Here is a 24,855-nt window from a genome sequence, read left to right as displayed (position 1 = left end):
GGGACTGTAAACTAGTTCAACCATTGTGGAGGACAGTGTGGCGATTCCTCAAGGATCTAGAACTACAAATACCATTTGACCCAGCTATCCTTTTACTGGGTATATACCCAAAGTATTATAAATCATGCTGCTATAAAGACACATGCACACGTATGTTTATTGTGGCACTATCCACAATAGCAAAGACTTGGAACCAACCCAAATGTCCATCAGTGATAGACTGGATTAAGAAAATGTGGCACATATACACTATGGAATACTTCGCCGCCATAAAAAAGGATGAGTTCATGTCCTTTGTAGCGACATGGATGAAGCTGGAAACTATCATTCTCAGCAAACTATCTCAAGAACAAAAACCAAACACTGCATGTTCTCACTCATAGGTGGGAACTGAACAATGAGAACACGTGGACACAGGAAGGGGAACATCACACACTGGGGCCTGTCGTGAGGAGGGGGAGGGGGTAGAGGGATAGCATTAGGAGATATACCTAATGTAAATGACCAGTTAATGGGTTCAGCACACCAACATAGCACATGTATACATATGTAATAAACTTGCACATGGTGCACATGTACCCTAGAACTTAAAGTATAAAAAAAATTGTAGTATTATAGAACAATTAATTTGGGGTAGGTGCACAGGATAGTCTAGATAGAAGAGAGGCCAACTCTCAGGTAATTGTGAGAATCCAGCTTGTGACAAGTTCCGCGGTAGAAAAAAATGGTACTGGGAATAGAACTAAAGAAAAATGAAGAGGACACAGTGGCTAATAACACAGAGGAGCACTTTACTCAAAATTGTATTTCTCACCATTTTATAGCCTTCCTTTGTAAATAGTTTGTACGTATTTAAACAGAGTTCTTGATTGCATATCCATGAATTTAGCTTTTGTGCTTGATGCTGTTTAGAGTGTGAGCTCTCTCTGTTTCTGTTTTTCTTTCTTTTTTTTTTTGAGGTGGAGTCTCGCTCTGTTGCCGGGGCTGGAGTGCAGTGGCCGGATCTCAGCTCACTGCAAGCTCCGCCTCCCGGGTTCACGCCATTCTCCTGCCTCAGCCTCCCGAGTAGCTGGGACTACAGGCGCCCGCCACCTCGCCCGGCTAGTTTTTTGTATTTTTTAGTAGAGACGGGGTTTCACTGTGTTAGCCAGGATGGTCTCGATCTCCTGACCTTGTGATCCGCTCGTCTCGGCCTCCCAAAGTGCTGGGATTACAGGCTTGAGCCACCGCGCCCGGCCTGTTTCTGTTTTTCTAACATGCATACACAAACGTGCATGCACACACACATTACAAAAAGAAAATAAGCAAACTTATTCCTAATAATAAGCAGAAAGAAAAGCAAAGTTTTAGGAAATTGTAATAAAATGTAAAACAACTAAAGAATAATGTTAATCAAATTATTAATGCTTAAGCCTAAGTAAGCATAGTATGTATAAATATCTATTAGAGACATATGTATTTTCATGATAACAAAAGTTAATAAAGAGCATGTTCCTAACCAAATACAGATTTGGACGGAGATTGGAAGTATATCATAAAGTACAATAATGGGCAAATAAACAAATTTTAATCTACAATAAATATAGGTAATGTTGGTCTATATTTAATTCATCCGGCACGTAATTTAACAAAAATCTTGAGACAGTGTGAGGAAGCTTATATAACGAAGCAAACAATAATTTTTTTAATAGATGTTTCAATCAATAGATCAAGAAAACCAAATACTGCATGTTCTAACTCATAAGTGGGAGCTAAACAATGAGAACACATGGACACAGGGAAGGGAGCATCACACACTGGGGCCTGTCGGGGGGTGGAGGTTGGGGGGAAGGATAGCATTAAGAGAAATACCTAATGTGGGTGACTGGTTGATGGGTGCAGCAAACCACCATGGCACATGTATACCTATGCAACAAACCTGCACATTCTGCCAGGTTTGTTACATAGGTATACATTTAAGTTCTGGAACTTTAAGTTCCCAGAACTTAAAGTATAATAAATAAATAAATAAAAGAAATAAAGAAAAAAAGGAAAATGAACAGAGATGATAATGAAATTCCCAGATCATGAAAACTAAATTTTGATAATCACTGAAGGTATCTTAATAAAATTATGATAAATACAGAAAGTAGAATCCAAAAAAACACTACTTTTACGTTTAAAAAATTGCTCACAATATAATGAGGCCATTCAAGAAAATAATAGTACTCTGTCTTAATTTAGTCAGTAAAGGCAAGTAAGTAAAGAGTTTTAGGATAATCCTGATAGAATATCATTTTATTACAATGAATAAAAAAGGGCAGGTTCCAACTAAGCGTACAAAGTCCTTGCTTTAATTTTTTTTTTTTTCTCTTGGGGAGTTTATGTTATATTTCAATCTTAATGTTGTTTTAATGTCTAAAGTTTAACTATAATTTAAACAATGAAACTAACAATTCATTTACATTACTGTTTTGACATTTCAAAAAACCCTTCTACATCTGGTTTTATTTAACAAATGTTTTTCAGATTTTGCAGTGATTTTTCAAATTTAAAGTGATAAAAATCCTCATGATTTGGTTAGTAACAAGTTTTGCCATCATCAGCACACAGTCTGGGAATGGCAATATCTATATATCTCTAGCCAAATAAATAAATAAATAAATAAATAAAAATAGGCCTACCATGGTTAAGAATTGTTTTAAGCATGCACATTTTGATATAGATCCAAATCATCACAATGTTTGTGTAACACTTTGCAAGAGTTTTCAAGATATGCAAAGTATCATGAGGATTATAACCTAACAAGCTTAGAGATTTTATTTGCTACTAACTCTATCATGATGTAATTAAACTAGGATAGTTCATGCTATACACATTTAGACATGCTACCATGTTGTAATTACCTGAATACTATAATGCGTTCTAAATATTTAGGCTTTCAATATGTTCTCCAGACAATGGCCATGGCTGAAATACAGTTTAAGTGTTGCTAGTGTCCTCAGCTCACTCAAATTCCCTGAGATTAGTGGAATTTCAAGATAATGCATATGAGAATGCAGTGATAAACAATGAAACAGTTTCTCAAAAACTTCTGAAAGAGAATCATATTGGAAATTTCAACTGTTCTTTGTAAGTAGGCTACAGCAGACCTAGCTTTATTCAGCTTTGCTTTATTGTATTTCACAGGTACTGTGTTTTTTACAAATGGAAGGCTTGTGGGAGCTCTGAGTTGATCAAGTTCTATTGGCATCATTTTTCCAACAGAATGTGCTCACTTGGTATCTCTATGTCACATTTTGGTAAGTCTCACAATATTTAAAACTTTTTCATCATTATTATATCTGTTATGGTGATCTGTGATCACTGATCTTTGATGTTACTATTGTCATTATTTTGTGGCACCATGAATCACACCCATATAAGATGACAAATTTAATAAGTAAAGGCTGTGTGTGTTCAACTGCTCTATCAACTGGGCACTCCCCAGCTCTCTCCCTCTCCTCAGAACTCCCCATTCCTTGAGACACAACAATATTGAAATTAAGCCTATTAACCTTAAAATGGCCTGTAATGTTCAAGTGAAAGGAAGACGCACATATCTCTCACTTTAAATCAAAAGCTGAAATGATTAAGTGCAGTGAGAAAGGAATATTGAAAGCCCAGATAAGTGAAAAACCAGGCCTCTTATGCCAAACAGTTAGAAAAGTTTTAAATGCAAAGAAAAAGTCAGAAGAGAATTAAAAGTGCTATTCCGGTTTACACACAGATAATAAGTGAAACAGCCTTATTGCTGAAATGGAGAAAGTTTGACTGCAGAAGATCAAACCAGTCACAACATTCCACTAAGCCAAAGCCTAATCCAGGGAAAGGCCTGACGCTCTTCAATATTATAAAGGCTGAGACTGGTGAGGAAGCTGCAGAAAAAAAAGTTTGAAGCAAGCACAGAAGTTTAAAGAAAGAGGCAATCTCCGTAACATAAAAGGGCAAAGTGAAGCAGCAATTGCTGTTGAAGTAGCTGCAGCAAGTTATTCAGAAGGTCTAGATAAGATTATTAATTAAGGTAGCTACACCAAACAACAGATTTTCGATGTAGACAAAACATGGCATCTTCTTCTATTAGAAGATGTTCTATCATAGCTAGACAGAAGTCAATGGCTAGACAGAAGTCTGTTCTGTCATAGCTAGACAGAAGTCAATGGCTAGCTTCAAAGCTTATCAGGATAAGCTCTCTTGTTAAGGATTAATGCAAGTGATGTCTTTAAGCTGAAGCCGATGCTCACTGACCATTCCAAAACTTCTAGGAATCTTAAGAATGATGCTGAATCTACTCTGCCTATGCTCTAGAAATAGAAAGACAAAATCTAGATGACAGCACATTTGTGTACAGCATGATTTACTGAACATTTTAAGTCCACTGTTGAGAACTACTGGTCAGGAAAAAGGATTCTTTCAAAATATTACTGCTCATTGGCAATGCACCTAGTCACCCAAGAGCTCTGATAGAGAGGTACAAGATTTATGTTGCTTTCATGTCCTACACAACATCCATTTTGCTGCCCATGGATCAAGGAGGATATTCACTTTCATGACTTCTTATTTAAGAAATACATTTTGTAAGACTAGAGCTACCATAGACAGTGATTCCTCTAATGGATGTGGGCAAAGTAGATAGAAAACCTTCTGTTAAAATTCACCATTGTACATGCCATTAAGAACATTTATGATTCATGAGAGGAGGTTAAAACACCAACATTAACAGGAGTTTGGAAGTTTATTCCGATCTTCATGGATGACTTTGAGGGGGTCAAGACTTCAGTAGAGGATATAATTGCAGATGTGGTGGAAATAGCAAGAGAACTAGAATTAGAAGTACAACCTAAAAATGTAACTGAACAGCTGCAATATCATGATCAAACCTGAACAAATGAGGAGCTGCTTCTAAGGGATAAGCAAAGAAAATGGTTTCGTGAGATAAAATCTACTCCTGGTGACGATGCTGTGAACCTAAAGGGTTTAAATATTACATAAACAGTTGTGAAACAAGCAGCAGGATTTAAGAGGACTGACTAATTTTGAAAGAAGTTCTATACAGAGTAAAATACTATCAAACAGCATCATGTGCTAGAGATAAATTTTTCATGAAAGAAAGAATCGATTGATACAGCAAACTTGTATTATTTTAAGAAACTGCCACTACCACCCTGATCAGTCAGCAGCCACCAACAGAAAAGCAAGATTCTCCACCAGCAAAAAGATTATGACTTGCTGAAGGCTCAGATGATTGTTAGCAACATTTTAATAATAAGGTATTTTTAATTAAGGTGTGTACATTATTTATTTACATGTAATGCTATTGTACACCTAATAGACTACCACATTTTATAAGCATAACTTTTATATTAATCAAGAAGCTTAAAAATTTGTATGACTAGCTATGTTGCAATATTTGTTTTTTTGTAGTGGTCTGGAACTGAACCCACAATCTCTCTAAGGTATGCCTCTAACTTACAATTGGGGGTATACAAAAGTTCACCAATTTTTAAAATATGAGACCTCATAATTGATTTTTCAAATTCATCTCAATATTTGAATACTGCTCCATTTTAATATTTATACAGTTACTACATATCTAACATCATGGCATAGAAAAAGGAAGCAGATGCAATCCTTACATGGATAGAATATATAGGCTAGTGAGAGAAGATATATGTGTTTGTATGTGCATGCATGTGTACATATTGTATATAAATATATACCAAAATATAAAATAATCAACTATCATGTGATCTGAAATTCTATGCAGCACAGATAAGAAGCATATTTCTTAACAAACCAAGGTATGATTATGACATATTTAAGCCACACCTTATCTAGGCCAAATGTAAATAACTCAGGGGCCTGTTTTATAAGAGTAAAATTATTCATAGCATTTGAAACTACTGAAAACTACTTATAGAGCAAAATTATTTATATATACTCATATGTTTCTATGGTAAATTATTACTTTTAGTGTATTGCAAAAGAAAACATTTAATAACCCTAAACTTAAAGCATACTATTTATTAAAATAGCCCAAAAAATTATATGGTGAAATGTTTTATAGGAATTAATTTTAACATTTTTCCAAGTATACAATTCTTTCATTTTCAAGTCCCACAAAATTAAAGATAAAAATACCTATCACCCTTTACTTCTCTTCAAAATTTGACAGAGAAAATAGAACTTTCACTGAGTAAATTTTACTCAGTTCCAACTGATAACATGCAATATGGGATGTTCAATAAAGTGAAATAAATATTTACTTTAGATGAAATACATAAGGAACTGAGAGTTCCTATTCAATTTCTGACAAGAATTGACTCCTATTCATTTATATTTTAATCAGCAATTAACTCCCCACTGCACCAGCCCTGAACAAATGCAATTACAAAGCTACTCCATGTACAGGTCTCTAAATTCCGGAGCTGCATTTGTAATACACTTTTTATATGTAATTCTCTCATACCCATTTATGATACATGTTGCTTCTACGTTTACTATTTTAATGTAATGAGAGATTAGTTCACTACAAGTTTGCAAACTACAGAAGAGGAGAATGTTTTGGGTGGTTCTGTATTACCATAGAAATTATTCAATGTGCTTTTGTAGCTCTGCTGAAAGTGAGAAAATTTAACTGTGTGATGGGTTGGGAAATATTAAAAGTTTAAGTTAGCACTGTTGTTAAGTGACAGAAGAGTTCAGAGGAGGATCTGAAATTCATGTGAGAAAAAAAATGCAAAAATACTCTATCTTTACAATAATGATATCTACAAAATTATATAACTTGACCACCTCTCTTACAACTAGATCTTGTAACCTCAATATAGGACTCTACATTTTGTACCCTTTTCCCTGGCCTGGTCAAGTTGATATGACTGAGTCAAGCATCATCAGTGAGTGAGCCTCAGCCATTGTCTCTGTCTCCACTCCACCTATCTGCTAAAGGGCTCAAATTGTTTCCCTACCTTGCTCTCTAACAAGACAGATTTTATGCTTTGTAATAGTATACTAGGTAAGAAGCTAGTTGAGAAGTCCTAGGAAAACAAGGAAGGTATAGCCAGAAAATCTAAATAATCTAAATAGTCATGGTGTTGGGGAAGGACAGCCTGGGATTTGAAAGGTAGGCTTTACTGGCAAGATGCTTTGACTGCTCTATAGCAGTGAAACAGTGTGAGATGAGAAGAAAAAAGGGGAATTATACAGAGTATTGCTGGGATATATAGAGCTGTTCTCCTGCAATGGTCTTCACGTAACACATGGCGATTGGAATACTATTTAATTCCTTAGGTTCCTATATTATATTTTTTATGTATAAATCCAGGCCAGACTCTGTCAATTGGAAGAGCTCACAATTGCTGCACTCTTTCAGAATGTTGGTGTAAATATTCTCATACACTGAAAATATATAAAATCCAGTATATCATATAAGATATAGTACACAATTTTACCTCATATGAAAACTCACTGTAGAGTTGAGCAAGAGTGCATATTCACCATGTTAATGTCCTACACTAACTGGCACCAGAAGTATGTAAATACTTAAGAGAAACAAAATTTGAAATGTATACAGTCAAAGGCTAGTTTGTGCAAAATTCTTCCAAATATTACATACATACTGTTGTAAGGAAATGAATCTGTTTTCATCAATGTGAAATCAAATGGAAATTTTACCTATCAAAATATATTCTATATAACAATTATACTGTGCATATGTTTCTATTTTAATTGCATAAAATTTACAAAATAGAATATATCAAAATTCCTCCCTGTGAAGTGTACAAAACTGGAGTAATTCTTCTAAAATAAAGACTATATCTGCGTATAGTTACATATAACAAAGTATTCGATACATCTTAAGACAACATTACCAATAATGAAATATTAAACTGAAAGACATTTTTCTAATCTATAAATAAAAAGTTTTGTTGACAGTGCTAGAGAAAAGACTGAATTATCTGTCTATATTCTCCATAGAAATCATCACAGTGTCGACCTTAGAAAGAGGTGAACCAAGAATGTATAGTCAAAAAATAAGAGAAAAAGAGTATTACGAAATAACTTCAGATACTCACTTAAATTTTAAAATAAAATTTTATTTTCTTAGTTTTGAGATATTTGTAATATGTGTTAACTTTAAAAATTTTCTTATTTCATAAGTTCTTTTTTCTCATTTAAAATTAATATTTATTTTCCTATATAATGTTATATTTGGCATTTATAGTCTTTTTTTTTTTTTAAAGAGGGTCTTCCAAATTGATGTAGTCAGCATCTAAAGTTCCCTACGAGTGGTTGGCCATATGTCTCCTAGTGAGTTCCAGATCTCACCCAGAGACAGGTGGCCCTGAACCATCCAGACATATCAATGAGCAAGAGCACAAGAAGTTGCTTCATTTGGAGTAATGGGGCATAGATAGTAGTAAATTACTCTCAAAACTGAATGACCCCAGAGACTAGCTCAAACTTTGCATTTTGCCAGAAACACCATCCTTGAAGACAAAAGAACTTGAGACATATCTAATGATTGTCCCTTGGACAATTTCATATTTCCTGGTTCCGGTATTTGTGATGAGGGACCTAGACAGATGCAACAAGGCTAAACTTTACAGCACTTTCAGAGGCAGTAAAATAACCAAAAAGAGGAATAAACTATAATAGGATGGGTTTTTGAGTAGTGCAATTCATATTAATTACACTACTATTAATAGTAATAGTAATAGTAATTATTATCTGTTATAGAAGTACAAAAAATGATCAAACAGAGTAAGAATTGAGGAACAGTATTTAAAGGCTCCCCCAGCAACTTCCATGACCTCATCATCATTCAAAGACAGCTCTGCCACTGTTAGCATAAGTCTTTCCCTTACTTCAATCCACAGACTTGGTCTCTGCTGGTCCATGCGACACCCACTGGGATATGGAATCAGAAAACTAAAAACGGATTCTAGAGAGCCAGAGAGGCATAATGAAAAAAAGGATCATTTAGAGATCCTCTAAATGTTTAGGCTCTAAAACAGAGGTGGGGTATAAAATATTTGAAAAGGGGGATTTTTAAAGTCCTGTGGTAGGATATGAAATTAGTTCCCTCCAAATATTCCAAAAGAAGCATGAGTGAAGATTGCAATGACTTAATTATTTTGACATTTTGAGCATGCCTTCATATATGAAAGGATAGCAAGGGGCTCCAAATTTTATTTTAATTACACCTAACTGAAATAATTAAGGTCCTTTATCTTGTTAGCTAAGCCAGAGTTACTGAGACTCAAAGCTGGAAATCTTTTAGAAAACCCATTTCCACCTAGTGGAACTGACTCAGTATACGGCATTTACTGAAGGATCCAGTGTGCTTAGAGCTGTGCTTCCAAACACTGGCCTGAGGACTGCCTAGGTCAGAATGATCTGGAACCACTTTTTAATGCTTATTTCTATATTCCATACTGGCCCCAGTGAACCAAAAATCTCTGAGACTGTAAACTGGAAATCTGCACATTCAGTAATTTCCTCCAGTGCTTTATATGCATGGTTTAGAAAAGTCTGCAACTCTTCCCTGGGTTAAGGAGTAGAAGTTGTGGAGTAGATTCCTGTGTAACCCACATAGACCCTACAAAACAGATATTTTGCTATGCTTTACAATGAGCATTATTATGGTCCAGAGTACTGTGGTCAGGTCACACTTATCCCAACTTACTGGGCTCTAAGAAATGGATGTCACCTTGGATCTGACATCCATGACCAATATACAACAAAGGAAAGCCTTATATTAAGGTTATCCTTACCCCAGCTGGAACTCTGTTATTGTCTCCTTACTACTGAGATTCCAGAATAATTTTCAGCTAAGGCCTTGAAGGTCTTGAAGACTCCAGACCGCTATTTTTTCTTAACAGCTCACCTCACTCTTATTGAAGTGCTCCCAACTTGCCTTGGATGATAGCAAAATGTTTGCAGCATTATGCCTGCTATTTCATGTCTCTGATCCTTTACATTATTCCTTCCACCTAAAAATCATTTTCCTTTTTTATTTAGTTAATTGATTTCATTTTCCAATATTCAACTCAAAATTCCTCTTACATGACATTCTCAATAACCAACTTGACTTAGATGTCTCTATATTTCCTAACTTGCTTTGTACGTATCTATCATTGCTCTTATCATATTCTGTATAATTTTTGATTCATGCATCACTTTCCATTATTAAATCATTAGCTCTTTAAATACTTTGCATGAAATAAGATTTAATAAATGATTGTTGAATTGAACTGACATTTCTTTCCTGTGTATTAGCCCTTTATTCTAATTCGAATTCACTTTTAATTCAATCCACTTTGAATTGTGATTTTTTCCCACTAATTCTTCTAAAATTTTATTTTTAGAATAATATTTTATTAATATTGGTAAAAGCACATTTACTTTATGCTGAGTTATATGTTAAACCTATAGATATTTAATTCTTTATGTGGTATCCTTTTATACATTTTTAACAACGTAATAAGAGACTCCTTTCCAAATTGCAATCACTTCAGGCCCATAAAATGTGGATTCACCTCTGAATAAAAATAAAATTAGGCTTTCCTTATTGAAGTAGGAGCAGAGGGGCTGGAGTTCACTGGCTTGGCCTCCCTCAAGCCAACCTTGTTGATTCCCAACCTTGTTGAAGTCTAACATCAACAGAACTACATCATGATATTAGAAGCAAAGATCACCCACTTAGTGAGTGCAAAAGCCGGGCAGGGACCCAAGTCTATCTGACTGCAAAGCATGTTCTCTACACCTCCTTGATAAACATATCTTCCATATCTTCTATCTTCTATATCGTCCATATATTCTATCTTCTATATCTTCATCTTAGTCACTGCTAAAGATTGTGTGTATCAGAATATCAAAGGCAGAGCTCGTAGAGAGAACTTATCTTCAGGCTGAACAGTTTTGCAGCGTATTTTATCATCTAGCCCAATATCTCTCAAATTGAATTTGTCAACAGCATTATTTGAGGTACTTTTTAAAAATACAGATTTCTTGGTCATATTGGTACAGATTCTGAATCTGTTCTCCTGTAAGATCCAGGAATCTATAATTACCAAAACTTCTCAGGAGATGTTAGAAATCAACAAGTTTGGGGATCAATAAGGTTGGCTTGAAGGGGGCCAAATTAGCACATTTTAGGCCTTCTGACCCTACTTCAATAAAGGAAGACTAATTGTATTTTTATTCAGAGATGAATCCCAATTTTGTGGCCTTGAACCTAAAGTGACTGCAATTTAGGAGGGAGCCTCCTTAAGAAAAAGAACACAAAATAATGATTGAACCTTTCATAAAACTTATAACGGATGATCACATTGATAAGACCTCTCCTACAGTCTGGAAGGGACCTCAACAAATCTTTTATGGTACCTTTCTTGTCTATATCATATATTGAAGTTCTACACAAAGTTTTACCCATGACAAAAAAAAGTTTCACTGATAAAAACTAACATTTGGAAAATACCAGTTTTGGTAAAATTTCATATCTTGCTCAGAGCAATATCAACAAGATAGTCAAGGGTATTTTTGAAATACTCCAGAAATACTATCAGCAAACAAGTAAGGTCAGTTCGGTATGTCTTATTATTGGTACATCCATAAGATTTCCGAGTACATCTCATGTTCAAAAATTCTCTGTTTAATCAACTATCCTAAATTTTGCTAGGAGACAGACTTAAACTCATGAACCTATAAGTCCCCATTTTTCCTTCTCTCTAATATAGATTGCTAAATAATTTTAAAAAATATTTTTGAAGGATTCTTTGCTTTCTTTGCCCCACCGCCAACTCTATCACCCAGGACAATATTCGTTTCTCTTCAAAATGAGTGGATAATATCAGAAGCTATTTGTCTACAATCTCCAGTAGCTGGATTAGACATAACTGATGGTATTACTTTCTGCATGCCGGCGTACAACAGGAAAGAGACATAGAGCGTGCAATTTCTTCAACACATGCCATCGATTACTATAAAAATGTAAATAATGTGGTTTCAGACCCTATAACTCAAAACTCAATTTGGGCAGTAACTCCTCTTAAGGGCAATACATTCGTAAATTCAGTAATGAGAAAAAATGAGACTAGAGCTCTTCCTGACAACCCTGGGTGAAAACGCTCTAGCCAGCTATGAATAGCACTGTAGCCTGGGTACAGTAACCCAGTCTCATTCACAGACTCCTTGTACAAACCCCATATATCTTAGCCTCAGTAGCACAGAGGAAATCTTGGTCTGCTTGAGGAAGTAAGACAGTTTTAATAAATCACAGTCTTACAATAATAAACACAGGAAATCTCTGGAAAATTGAACATCCAGTTTTTTGTTTTTTTTTTTCTACCCAATACCCTGTCTTGGCTGCCAAAGCTAAAATAGACTGACACCATATTCACAAAACTTCTTAAGTCCAGAAGCCTTGAAACTAATTTGGTCTTGTGTATAATTTCCTGTACTTCTTTATTCAGCATTACCTTTGTGTACTAAGGACCTCTGTACTGCCCTCTATCGGATGAAATGCCTGCATGTATCAAGAGTGACCAAAATAAGAAGCACATGGCCAATACTCTTCTACTGTAAATGCAGGCAAGACATTTTAGTCATGATCCACTAATGTCTACAAGTATTCATTTTTTAAATTAATAAAATAGGCCCAAGCTACCCAAATGGATCTGTGAGTTATAAACTGGGGGGCCAATATTCCAGATAAAGAAACAAAAGTCATTTTATTCAATAGCATTTCCTAGTTTCCTAAGATAAACATAATAAATATGCATTAGTTATTCTTTGTTCAGGTCAATGCCTTTTGTGACCACCCTCCCGGTCTTCCCATGTCAAAGCAATCATGTTCCCAACATCATTCTGAAGTAGGGCAAGAAGTCTCAAAGCTCCCAGTATAATTTTCTTTCCACTCAACTGTGCTGCCTCTCATATATCATGTCTTTATGTTTGATAATAACACTGTCAAAGTTGTTATTTCCCATGCATGAAAGTAGAAGTGATTTTTGAAATACTATATCTAATTGTAGTTACTGTATACAGACTGTAAACGAAGTTTCCCTTCTATACTTACACTTCTTTCTGTAACCCAACTTGCCCAGAGTGGAGGGTAGGCCTGGGTTGTTGGAAGGAGACTAACACACTGGTAATAAGACACTGGCAATAAGTAATAAGACACTGGCCACGGAGAAAAGGGTCTTATTACCACAACAAGCAATGCCATCACTGCAAATTGGTGGTTTGGCCATCATATGGATCCAGAGATCTCTGTTTTGATATAAGACAGAACTTTAAAAACACTGGCCAGAGTACTTGATGACAAACTGTTTAACATACCCTGGTTACTAAGTTCTATTTTATAACTCATTTACAGATATTCACTTGATTTTAAAACACCATTTGTATGAGCTTGAATTTTTTTATTAATTTTGTTCCAATTATCTATTTTAACTTTACACTTACCTTATTAGATATTTATTATGGTTATTGATAGCAACTACTTATTATTCAACATTTGGGTCCAACAAAGAACTCAATACAGTTTTGAATAGAGACATAATAAAAGCAATAAATGGGTGAGTGTATAAATGGAAACAATCCAAGGCATAGAGAGATGAAAATGCTTTGCCAAATCATATCATAAATGAGTAAGAGTCAGGTCTCAGATTTTGTACTGCTCCACCAGAAAGCATGGGTTAAACAGACAGAAAAGTGATAAAACCTCAGGAAACCTGAAACCTGGAGGATCTGGCAGGGGGTGGGGGGGCACGTATGGCTATATTTGGGCTACTCAGAAATGTATTTCTTACTACATATTATAAGCAGAATTCAATATAAGATAAGATGCATCCACCTTGATAATAATAGTGTTAAATTTATAAATAGATGACACATTATAGCAGTATAAGAAGGTCTGAAGTAAGTAGTATTAGTGCTATAAGGTTATTAGCATAAATTTGCTTCAACAAGTTGATATTTCAAAGTTCTTAATTATAACCTGTAAGCTTTTGCAATGACAAACTTAAATTTGTCCAAGACATTTATAAAATAAATAGCATTCTTCAAAATATATATTATATATTAACAAAGAAAATACCTAATATCCATAGATGTTACAAAATATTCTACTATTCTAAAAATTATAATTCCAATCAGTGTTGATTTGATAGGTCAAATGTTCAAGATGAGTTTGGATAAAATTTTTAAAAGCAAAATAGAATCAAATGTTTTATGAAATATGGTTTTGATTTACAAGCATACGCTAAATAAAAAACGTATATTCTTTTTCTTTTATCAAATGTAAAACAAGTGAAACATTTTCATATATACGTTTTGCTAATGTGTAGGTTTTGACATGTAAAATCCATTGTCTAATGTGATATTCGGGATACAATATTACTTTTGGCATTCATGTTTATCTTTCTAAGTCTCTATGTTTACTACATATTACTTCTAGAGAACTTTCCAGCAATTTAATCAGATAATATTAGATCAATCTGTGTGTACCTAAAATTAGAAAAGTCACTTTATTTTATTTTAAAACTTATTCAAATGACAACTCTTTATGAACACCAGCCAAAACATATGTCTTTAAAACTCAGTATCTTACTCATTTAAAAATAACTGCTATGATATGTTTCATTTTAAGTGCTCAAGGATACACGGATAATGTATTCTTCAAAATAAGTACTCCTAGAACATATTCAAACTGGGCTATCCAGACCATGCTTAACATCTTAATGCTTTAAAGTTTAAACCAAGTTTTGAGTAATGGATATGAATCTCCAAGTGAGCAAATTGTACTATGGCATGATGGAAATAAATATTACTAAATACTTTCATTCCCTCTAGTCTAGTCCCTAGGGCATACTCTGCATTTCCCAAAGTGGATTGCACTTAAGTGGCTTAGGAGTCATATCAATGAAATGAGTTTGCACTAAAATAATATCAAAACTGTTTATCAACAGACTAATTAGAGTAATGCAAAAAAACAAAAACAAACAAACAAACAAAACACTAAAGAGTCAGAATCAAGTCTTCCTGAGCCAACTGGACCTCTACTTGAGTTTTAAACAATTACATACAGACCTTTCAAATGTCAATGCATGCACATAGTTCTACAAGACCAAATTTTAAGATACTTATAGTCAGATACAAAAGTGAAATTTTAATGTGACCAAAACAGTTTTGAAAGGGTTTTTTCTCTTTCTCATGGAAAAACTTATTTATAAATTGACAAACATGATGAACTCAATACAACTGAATAAAAGATGAGGTGAAGCAGTGGTACCCAACCCCCAGTCCACAGACCGGTACTGGTCTGTGGCTGGTTAGGAATGGGGCCACACAGCAGAAGGTGAGCCACAGGAGAGAAAGTGAAGTTTCATCTGTATTTACAGCCACTCCCCATCACTCGCATTACCTCCTGAGCTCCACCTCTGGTCAGATCAGCAGCTGCATTAGATTTTCATAGGAGTGAAAACCCTATTGTGAACTGCATGCAAGGGATCTAGGTTGTTCACTCCTCAGGAGAATCTAATGCCTGATGATCTGCCACTGTCTTTCATCAGCCCCATATGGGACTGTCTAGTTGCAGGAAAACAAGCTCAGGGCGCCTACTGATTCTACGTTATAGTGAGTTGTATAATTATTTCATTATATATTATAATGTAATAATAATAGAAAAAAGATACAGTAAATGTAATGCACTTGAATCCTCTGGAAACTACCCCCCACTCCCCATTTGTGGAAAATTGTCTTCCACAAAACCAGTCCTTTGAGCCAAAAGGCTGGGGACCTCTGAAGTAGAATATTTTATTTTAATATTATGTTTTGGTTATTTTTATAAATCTAAGAACAAAGAAAACCCAACTTGTTAGTCAAAGTGTAATTGAACAAATTAATTATCATCCTATTGAAAAGCAGTACATGCTAAGCACAATCTTCCAGTATAATATTTTTTAGACTAGTGGGGGTAAAAAGACCAAAAAAACTTGAATTATATGTTCTGCTTGAAAATATGACAATATTAAACAATAAAATTGCTGACATGATTGCTTTCATTATAAGCTTTGCTTTTTCTTAGGATACAGTAGTGGAACTACATCCCATCTAGAATAGAAGTTGTTGAATGCTGGGTAATAACAAACAAAGTTAACAACAAATATTTTCACCTATTTTATTGCAGATTAACCTTTAAAAAAGTTCAAAGAGAAAAAATAATAGGGGCAGGGCATGGTGGCTCACGCCTATAATCCCAGCACTTTGGGAGGCCAAGGTGGGTGGATCATGAGGTCAGAAGTTCGAGACCAGCCTGGCCAAGATGGTGAAACCTCATCTCTACCAAAAATACAAAAAGTAGCCTGTCGCAGTGGCGGGTACCTGTAATCCCAGCTACTTGAGAGGCTGAGGCAGGAGAATCGCTTGAACCCGGGAGTTGGAGGTTGCAGTGAGCTGAGATCGCGCTACTGTACGCTAGCCTGGGCAACAGAGCAAGACTCCGTCTCAAAAAAAAAAAAAAAAAAAAAAATGCCTTCCACCATCTCAATGAAAAAAATGTTTACATTTCCATATTCTTTTTTGAGTGAGACAAAGGGTGTTTTAAACATTTACAAATATGTTTTGGGCAATTGTTTCCCCTATGTGGTAACAGTAGCAATGGCAAAATTGTATAGTGGAACAGCTTTAAAGTATTGCATTTTGAGTTAATCCCTACTTAAATACACAGGTATCGATTAGCAGCCCCCGCTCTTGACCAGAGGAATTCAGGAATTTATATCATCACTATGTGTAAAGATAGAATAAATAATACCACTACTACATAAGTAACACTTGTATAGGACATAAATCAAATATACTGCTACATTATAAAGAGTGTCTAGTATAGTATTCAAAATATTCATTATTATTTTAGTATCCAAAATATGTGCTATTATTATATTATTTTCATTCAATAAGATAAAAGTTTGCAAATTTAGAGAAACATTTAACACAGCAAGTTAAAATAATTCAGGGTATTTGTGCAAACTAAAGAGCAACACAAATCTAATTGCTACTTTTCATTTCTAAAGTACATTGATATTTTGCTCTGAAAAGAGATCCTCCTGGTGTGTATTATTTCAAAAGTAAATAGGTATTCATAAATAATTTAACATATAGAACTGAAGGATGTGTGTATGCCAGACATGTCATAGAAGTTACAACAGACTCTGAAAAGGTGTCAGTACAGAGTTAGGACTTTGATGAACAGGTCTGGACATAAAAAAACACAGCTTCAGAAAGGCATGGACATAATTTCATTCTACAGTGAAGACAGTGATTTGTGTGGCTGTGTATGCTCACTGTTTTCAACACCTCATAATCTCATTTAGAGCAAAACAAATTAATTTTGTAAAGGGAGTAGATAGGAGTGAGGTATGTATTGGTAGCCATGACAGTACTAAAATAGGTATTTTTTAAATTTGGGAGTTTTTTGTTTAGCTATCAACTGTACTTATTATTTAACTATTAGTAAGAAAAACATATAATTAAGTTAATTATTAGGCCAGTTTTAAAAACATAAAAGTGGCAGATTAGAATAAGGCCTCAGTGGTATTTCCCCTCCCACTTGCTCTTCCAGAATGCTGTGACCCAATATAAAGGTGAGGTCTGTCACCTCCTTTTGAAACTCCGTAGGCTTTGTAACTACCTCAACTAATAGATTATGAAAAAGTAATGCTATAAAATTTACAAGGCTTGGTTATAAAAGCCATACCACATTTGCCTACCCCTTAAGACACTCATCTTTGGAGCTCTGAGCCATTTATGTTAGGTTAAAGCTGCTATGCTGTGATAAAGTCCAAACTAACCCCTCCAGAAGACCACATGGAGAGGCTTTGAGAACACAGGAAGAGAGAGGTAGACAGCAAGCCTACAGCTGTCCCAGCCCCCTCCCCTTGCTGTTCCAGCTCTGACCACTGTCTATCTCACTGTTAGTACCTAAGAAACCTCTAGCTAGAGATACTCAATTGAGCCATTACTGAATTCTTGATACACAAATACCATAAGCAAAACAAATGTTGATTGTCTTAAGCCATTAAATTTTAAGATTATTTGGTGTGCAGGTAATCAGAAGAACCAACACAAATTTACTAGCATTCAAGGATATGTGGCAATTACACATATTTGAATTTATACATTTGCACAAACACATGGAATATTTCCCACAAGCTGCATAGTCAGTGAAAACACGTTAGACTGATTGAAGCAATGTAGAGTCTATGGTTCATGCCATTTAAGTACTGGGGAATAAATGAGGTGGCAAATAGTGTATGCTTGTTTTCTATTTTCTTGAAGAGCTAACGTATTTTATCTATGTGGATCTAGCTCTCAGAGCACAATTTTACCTACATGTAACCTTCAATGACCATTTGAGATCATTTACTAAAGAATTAAGTATCTTCATTCCTTCTCTGAGACCAAACATTGGACAAACAGCAGTTATTTGTTATATAGGAAATTCAATGTGTTTATATAAGTTGAAAAACAAAACAAGCCTCATATATTTAGAAACAGAAAATGAACCATGACAACTCTTACAAGGGAGCAACACTAGCGTGCATACCTGCTCTATGAATTCAGGAGAAAAGACAAGAATATGAAGACTTCACCAATAAACATTTTCAGTGATTTTAATTGGCAGATTCCTAAGGATAACTGTATAATTAAATAGATTTACTTCTGTCATAAAAACATGTAGAAGACCCACAGTTGCTGAGTAGATCATCAATTAAGTGAGAGCTGGGTCATAATATGGTTTTGACCTCCATGCCAGCATCTTAATGTGCAGGAGAAAATAGTGTTCTATGCACAGAATTGAGTATTTTAAGTCAGGCTCATTTGGAGAGAATTTGGTTTAAGTCTCCCTCCCTCTTTCAGTCTACATTCTCCTCTCCTCCACCTATCTGGGTAAAGGACTCCTATAGCACCAGGGTATAAGAATTGTGGTCTTGGTAAATTTCACCAGGAACCTCTTTGGGAAGGTGACAGAGGCCAACTCATCTGGGCAATAATGGATGAGTCTTACTCTGGCAACTTCCCCAAATGTAAAGTTTTTCCGAATGAACTGTGCCTTATAAGCAAGCAATTTGGGGGCTCTCTGCCTCCTTTCTTTCTCACTCTCTCTCTTTCAGCCCCTTCGTGCACCCTCACATACACCTCCTCAAAATTATCTCCTTTGACTCTTCTCCACACCCACCTTCCTCAAAAAGAAAAGAGCTAGGAGGAGACATCAGGACAGGACTCGGTAGCAGAAGGTATAGCCTCCTGCATCTCATCAACGTAAATCTGAATTTTAAACTTCAATCCAGTAAATGTGTCTTCAGTGCTAATAAAGAGCTACTTGTATCACACACCAAAAGGAGAGCGGGGGTAAGTTCACTCGTTCTGTCTTGCTAACATTGTGCTTAGACCATATTTGTGAGTTTTAGAGTGACTTGAAAATAACTATTAGTCTTTTACATACATTTCCTTCCACTTTTATAAAGAAAATCTATTTTTATTCCCTGGTGTTGAGACTTGTGACCCATCTCTTCCAACAGTTAAAAAATAGCTAATGAGGGAGCAAATATTTTTAAACTAAGCCTTTGCCTATGGCATACATAAATGTACAATGTTATATATACTTAATGTATTTTTATTTTTAAATAAGTGATACTCATTTTAGTCACTTGTGAATAAAATATTTACAATCAAATGGCTAAATTGAAGATGAATGTGAAACTCTAGTTCACTTTTGTAAAAGATTATTGTATTTACAGTTTAAATAGCTTACTACTAACAGCCACATTCCAAAGTTGCAATAAACTTTATCTATTTTTATAAACATGTTTTCTTTCTGCTGCCATTGTTCATTCCATCTGAGTGAGAGGCTATCTGGACTCATTTCAAATGTTCTTATATTTCATGTCACTCTAAGGAAAGCTTTTTCCAGATAAGTTATAAAGAACATGTATTTTTTAATGACAGGTATTTTATCATCTCTAGCCATTCAGGTTATAGGTGTGGGATCCTGTTTTATATGGCACCCTGCTACTGTGGAACTCTTATTTTAGCTGTTTGAGTTAGAAAGGCTTTGCCAAACAAAACAGTAGGAGGGAAACTGTAAAAAGGCTTTAAAATCCTAAAAAAAGAAATAAGTGATCAAGCAGCAATCTAAACATCAAGTAGAGGACTATTCCCATGACCTACGTTTGAGGAAAAAAAATATAAGATGCAGAGAATTAATAGAATACCAATTTAGATCCACACACATTGTCCTTAAAAGTAGAAATTATTTCAACCAATATATATGTAAGCCGGTGTACTAAAATTTTTGTCAAAAATCTCAGACGTTAAGTTAGACAAGTCTGACCTCAAAATTTTTTTCTAAAATAAGAGAGTAATATAAAATTTCAAAAGAGAAATTTTAAAATGCTCTGCTCAGACAAGCTTCCTGAAATCTAAAATCAAATTGCAAAAATAGAACATCCTCAATATTTGCCTTTGACAAACATTTAATGTGTTATATAGTAAGTGACTGATACAACTTTGGAAGATAAATTTCATCTCTGTCTTGGATTCAGGCACATTGATCTTTTATAAGTATGTGATTGATTTAAACCACTTAAAAATTGGAATGTATATAACTAGATGAGTATTAAAGTAGAATATATAACATAGTCTTTAGTATTTGAAAGGCAAAATATCTTCAATTATTCAACTTGAGCTCAACTCAATATTGTAAGTATACACATACTTCAATCTTCAGAATAAAGGCTAGTTATCAGAAAAGGCAGTTAACTTGTATGAACCCCAAGAACTGTCCGTCAGTTTGTCTGCTAGTCAGGCATTCCTTAAATAACAGTAGTGAGCGCTGGTCAGGAGTCAGGTGCTCTGGGCTGTGGGCATTCACACTCAGGGACCATTTATGTGCCTTAAAATCTCCAACATTCCGGTATTGCAGGCATCGCTGCTGGGATTTCCAAGGTTTAGAAAGGTTAAGTCACTTATTCAAGTTCAAGGCAGAATGTGAACAGGGACACAGTTTTAGAAGCACTTCCTGTCACCACAGCTGTACTCAAAAGCTATGTGGGGGAATTCAGTCGCTTATTCAATAATACTTTAAGCCTAGGAAGAGTTCATTAAATTGCAGTAGGTTAAGCCCTAAATTCAACTCGGGAACAAACCTAGAATAAATCATATCATTTTATAGTTCCATCGCATGTATCTACTTAATGTGAGGTCAGAAGACATTTTCCAATTACTTCTCACAAAGGGACTGCCTTTTTTTCTTCTGTCCATCTTTTCTCTTAACTAGCTATGCAAGAAGTATAGCCTTCTAAAAAGGATTTCCACCTTATCCTTCTAAATGTCACTAGGTATGTCCTAAGTCAGTTTTTAAAAATCTATCATCAATTTCCACTCTTGCATAATACTAGAATGTGGCCGTGAACATTACTATAGGAAAGACTATTTTGTAGGCAGCTTTATAAAACCACTGGGGAAACAAAAAAGAATTTTGAAGAGGGCTAGCACCATTTAGTACCTGAAATATAACTTTGGTTGGTCAATATTCATCAAATAATATTAGCAAAATCTATTCTCTTTCCTAACACTAATTCTAAAGTTATACAAGCCTACTCAGTTTCTCTCCAGCAATAATCAAATATGTGAAATTAGCAAAGACTGTACTAAAGACAGAAGTAACTTTATGAAGATATAAATATAATACAAATGTCTAGAACTCCCTTAAAATTAATGGTGGCTAGTGAAATAATAGCTAGCATTTTACAAATGGACAATTTTAAGGAAATATATCTAGCCTAATCAAACTAGTAGTGTTTTCCTAAAAAATAATTTTGTGACCTTCATTATACAGGACCAAATACATGAACAAAGTCAAAGTCAGTTGCCCATACCAGAGGATTGAAAGTAATATGGTATTGTTCTCTCAGACTGATTGATTTGTTTCTATTTTACAGTGATTTATTGAGCACCAACTTACTATGTACTAAGAAATAGGTATACAGTGATAAGCAGAAGATAAAAGATACATGATCACTACTTTTATGATATTTATGGTATAGGTAGTGGCTAATCAAAACAAAATACACACACACACACACACACACACACACACACACACAGAGTAAACAGTGACAATGGGATAATTAGTTTCTTTTGAGGATAAATAAAAGTAACTCTCTGTGAAAGGTGACATATTGCTACTACTCTTAATCCTATTGTGGCTTCTGTTACTTCAAATGTAATACAATTAAAAAGCCTTTAATGTTTTAAGCCTTTTTATCTAATTGAGTTCTAACTACAGAGAAATGCAGAAATACAGATATACATAAGCAAGTATAGGTAAAGTGCTATATGGACAAAGAGGCAGGACATGTAAATAGAGGACAAGAAACAGTTTAGTTTAGCAGTAGCTTCCACAAAGTAATACAGTTAACGCTAAGAAGGAAAAAAAACGGGCCAGGAATAGACAGTCTTGAATACCCAATCAAAGTTTTCAGGCTTTGTCAATTCTAAGTTCATTAAAGAACTTAGAATGTGACTTTTTGGCCTAAATACAGAAATGTCATTTGACCCAGGAATCCCATCACTGGGTATGTACCCAAAGGAATATAAATAATTCTATCATAAAGACACATGCATGTGAACATTAATTGCAGCACTATTCACAATAGTAAAGATGTGTAATCAGCCCAAATGCCCGTAAATGAGAGACTGGATAAAGATAACGTAGTACATATATACTGTGGGATACTATGCAGCCATAAAAAGAATGAGGTCATGTCCTTTGCAGGGATATGGATGAAGCTGGAGGCCATTATCGAACATATTATCTAGCACATTAACTAACACAGGAACAGAAAACCAAATACTGCATGTTCTCACATACAAGTGGGAGCTAAATGATGAGGACACATGGACACATAAAGGGGAACAACACACACTGGAGCCTATCAAAGAGTTGAAGGTGGGAGAAGGAGAGGATAAGAAAAAATAACTAAAGGATACTAGGCTTAAGACCTAAGTGATGAAATAATCTGTACAACAAAATCCCGTGACAGATGTTTACCTGAGTAACAAACCTGCACTTGTAACCCAGAAGTGAAAGAAAGAAAGAAAGAAAGAAAGAAAGAAAGAAAGAAAGAAAGAAAAGAAAAGAAAAGAAAAGAAAAGAAAAGAAAAGAAAAGAAAAGAAAAGAAAAAGAAAAGAAAAGAAAAGAAAAGAAAAGAAAAGAAAAGAAAAGGAAAGGAAAAGAAAGGAAAAGAAAAGAAGAAGGAGGAGGAGGTGGAGGAGGAGAAAAGGAAGGAAGGAGGAAAGGAAGGGGGGAGGAAGGAAGGAAGGAAGGAAGGAAGGAAGGAAGGAAGGAAGGAAGGACTGTGAAAGCTGATAATTCTGGAAGATTATTTTACAAGAAAAGTATAACGAATGGAGAAACAGTACTTATAAATACCATTTAAGGAACTACTGCAATGATTATTTAATGAGGGTATGGATCACTACTATATCAATGGGACTGAAAAGAAGACACAAGTATAGGCCATATTGAAGAAGAAGACATTTCATACATCAGTAACTGTTATGGACTGAATGTTTGCACCTCCTCAAAATTCATATGTTGAAATCCTAACCTGCAATGTGATGATATTAAAAGGAAGGGTCTTTGGGAGATAACTAGGTGATGGAAGTGGAGCCCTCATGAATGGCATTAGTAACATGATAAGGAGAGACATGGGTGTGCTCCCTGTCTCTGCTCTCCACCATACGAAGATAGAATGAGAAGGTGTCCATCTGCAAATAAGGAAGTGGGTGTTCACCAGACACCGGATCTGCCAGCACCTAAATGTCAGACTTCCCAGCCTCCATAACTGTGAGAAATAATTCTCCTGCTGTTTAAGTCACCCAGTCTCTGCTATTCTGTTTAGTATCCCTAACGGAATACGATACTAACTGGATACAAAGTCAGCTCTTAAAATCCAGGATTTTAAAGGAAAGAGATGCACTCCTGGCATAAAGCAGGATGGATAACGAGTTTGATTTTAACCCAGTGAGATTGAGGTGGAAATGGTACATCCACCTGAAGCTTATCAGGGAAGGCAGGACTAGAAATGTAAATTTGTCATCCTCATAGAAGTGACTGTTGGTGTTGGAAAGATGGCCAAAGAGGAGAGGATAGGCAGAGAAAAGCACTGAAAACAGAATCTTAGGGGAACCTTCAACTAAGAGGTCATGAAAGATGTCAGAGATGACAGAGAAAGAGCAATTGTGGAAATAACTGATTCATTAGAATAGAGAATAATGGAAACCAAGGAAATGATATCAGGAGTAGTCAGTGAAACTAAGTGCTGTGGAGAAATTAAGGGATCCAAGGACTGAAAACAGACACTGGATTAGGAAGAGAGAGTGTTTTACTGGTTGCTAATTACTAGTGATGTTTCAAAGATCAGAGTCAAGTCTCAGAAGTGATAACTGCTGCCACATGCCTGAAAACCCTAGAGAAAGCTCTCTCATTTTGTCATCTTTCAAGGCAAAAATTCCAGATGACTTTCTGCTTTATCTTCAACGATATATTTGATGATGTATCCCTGTAGCAAATACAAGTGTCAAAAAAAGCAAAGTAAAAGGAGTACGTGTCTCCATTCCTCACTCTTTAATATGGGATTCTAGAAGGAAGCTATCAGGCTACTTGTCATCATTTGCCTCTAACAGACAAAATGACTAATGCATTTGGAGATGTTCAGATTATTTAGAAAGTCAGCCATAAAATGATAAAGAGAGGGCAGATCCCC

At 35.1% G+C, this 24,855-nt stretch overlaps 1 protein-coding gene across 1 annotated transcript in view; it reads right to left on the bottom strand.

The window, feature by feature from the left end:
• The window catches only part of HMGCLL1 (3-hydroxy-3-methylglutaryl-CoA lyase like 1), a 154,152-nt gene that overhangs the window by 90,528 nt on the left and 38,769 nt on the right, over positions 1-24,855 (bottom strand). The window lies entirely within an intron of this gene.

This window comes from Rhinopithecus bieti, unplaced genomic scaffold, assembly GCF_001698545.2.
Source record: "Rhinopithecus bieti isolate Rb0 unplaced genomic scaffold, ASM169854v2 scaffold_23303, whole genome shotgun sequence".
Taxonomy (NCBI): Eukaryota; Metazoa; Chordata; class Mammalia; order Primates; family Cercopithecidae; genus Rhinopithecus; species Rhinopithecus bieti.
Note: the sequence above shows the minus strand (reverse complement) of the source record. Positions and strands in the feature narration are given on the sequence as shown.